General features: G+C 44.7%; 1 non-coding gene across 1 annotated transcript; it reads left to right on the top strand.

The window, feature by feature from the left end:
- Positions 1-1,506: 1,506 nt before the first annotated feature.
- Positions 1,507-1,638, top strand: LOC121027904 (small nucleolar RNA SNORA70). The gene has a single exon (XR_005788986.1). It is a non-coding gene; the product is annotated as a small nucleolar RNA SNORA70 (small nucleolar RNA).
- The last annotated feature ends 264 nt before the right edge of the window (positions 1,639-1,902 follow it).

Raw genomic sequence — 1,902 nt, 5'->3', positions numbered from 1 at the left:
CTCTATGCCCCAATGTGGGACTTGAACTCACAACCCCAAGATCAAGAGTTGCATGCTCTACTCACTGAGGCAGCCAGGTGCCCCATATATACTTTCTTACTTTAAAAAAAGTATACCAATAGCCAAATTACGGAAAGAGCCTAAATGTCCATCAACTGACGAATGGATAAAGAAATTGTGGTTCATATACACAGTGGAATACTATGTGGCAATGAGAAAGAATGAAATATGGCCTTTTGTAGCAACGTGGATGGAACTGGAGAGTGTTATCCTAAGTGAAATAAGTCCTACAGAGAAAGACAGATACCATATGTTTTCACTCTTATGTGGATCCTGAGAAACTTAACAGAAGTCCATGGGGGGAGGGGAAGAAAAACAAAAGAGGTTAGAGAGGGAGAGAGCCAAAGCACAAGAGACTCTTAAAAACTGAGAACAAACTGAGGGTTGATGGGGAGTGGGGGGGAGGGGAGGGTGGGTGATGGGTATTGAAGAGGGCACCTTTCGGGATGAGCACTGGGTGTTGTATGGAAACCAATTTGACAATAAATTTCATATTAAAAAATAAATTAACTAAAAATAAATTTTAAAAGTATAGCATCTATTATATTGGAGAAAATGAAATTATTTGTACAAATATCATGCTGGATTTTTAAACTTTATTTATTTATTTTGAGAGAGAGAGAGAAAGAGAGCACAAGCTGGAGAGGAATAGAGAGGGAGAGAATCCCAGACAGGATCCGCGCTGTCAGCACAGAGCCCGATGCGGGGCTCAAACTCAGGAACCATGAGATCAGGACCTGAGCCGAAGTCAAGAGTCAGACGCTAATCGGAGTAAGCCACTCAGGTGCCCCATGCTGGATGTTTCTAACCATTGATTATAGTTCTGCCTTTTGAAGAAAAACAGAACCAGTTTTGGGTTTTTTTGTGACAAGTCTTCTGGATATTTGAATTTCCTTATGTTTGTGTGAACCATCCTTACATTTGTTCAATAAATACTTGATTGACATTTAAATTAGGGGCGCCTGGGTGGCGCAGTCGGTTAAGCGTCCGACTTCAGCCAGGTCACGATCTCGCGGTCCGTGAGTTCGAGCCCCGCGTCGGGCTCTGGGCTGATGGCTCAGAGCCTGGAGCCTGTTTCCGATTCTGTGTCTCCCTCTCTCTCTGCCCCTCCCCCGTTCATGCTCTGTCTCTCTCTGTCCCAAAAATAAATAAAAAACGTTGAAAAAAAAATTTAAATTAGAGAATGGGAGGAGTTGGCTGTAAAAGGAGAACAGAAAAATGGAGAGGTAGCTGGTGAGGGAAGAGTGGCTGGGGAAAATGGGATCTAGGGAAGTTTGCTTGTTTTTAAGATGGAAGAAATTACAAGACTCTTTTATACCAGTGCTTATACGGTGGATAACTGATGTGGGCAGGAGAGTTTGACCGGATGCAGAATCTTAAATAGGGGAGAAGGACTGCATACAGGAAGGAACTGGCTTTGGGTAGGAATATAAGATGGTTCATCTGTCTCAGCCAATTAAACGGAACATGCGCTTTCCCCATGGGGGCCAGTGTGCAAGGCTGTAAACAGTCGCCTCTTTGGTAGTGTGGGCAGAGTGTTGCTTGTATGATTTGCCTTAAGGGACCTTGGAGACAGTGGACATTCATGTCTGATCTAAGGCTATCTCCAATCTAGACTCCAGACGTACGCAGGGACCTTTGGAAAGCCTCAGGGCACGGTGACCAGGGTCCACACTGGCCCAGTCATCATGTCCAAGCTGCAGAACAAGGAGCATATGATTCAAGCTCTAAGCAGGGCCAAGTTCAAGTTCCCTGGCGGCTGGCAGATCCACATCTTCAAGGAGTGGGGTTTTACTGAGTTTAATGTGGACGGATTTAAAGACACCGTGGCTGAAAAGCTCC

This window comes from Herpailurus yagouaroundi, unplaced genomic scaffold, assembly GCF_014898765.1.
Source record: "Herpailurus yagouaroundi ecotype Mexico unplaced genomic scaffold, PumYag 77, whole genome shotgun sequence".
Taxonomy (NCBI): Eukaryota; Metazoa; Chordata; class Mammalia; order Carnivora; family Felidae; genus Herpailurus; species Herpailurus yagouaroundi.
The sequence above is the reverse complement of the archived record's forward strand: the minus strand, read 5'-3'. Positions and strand labels throughout refer to the sequence as shown.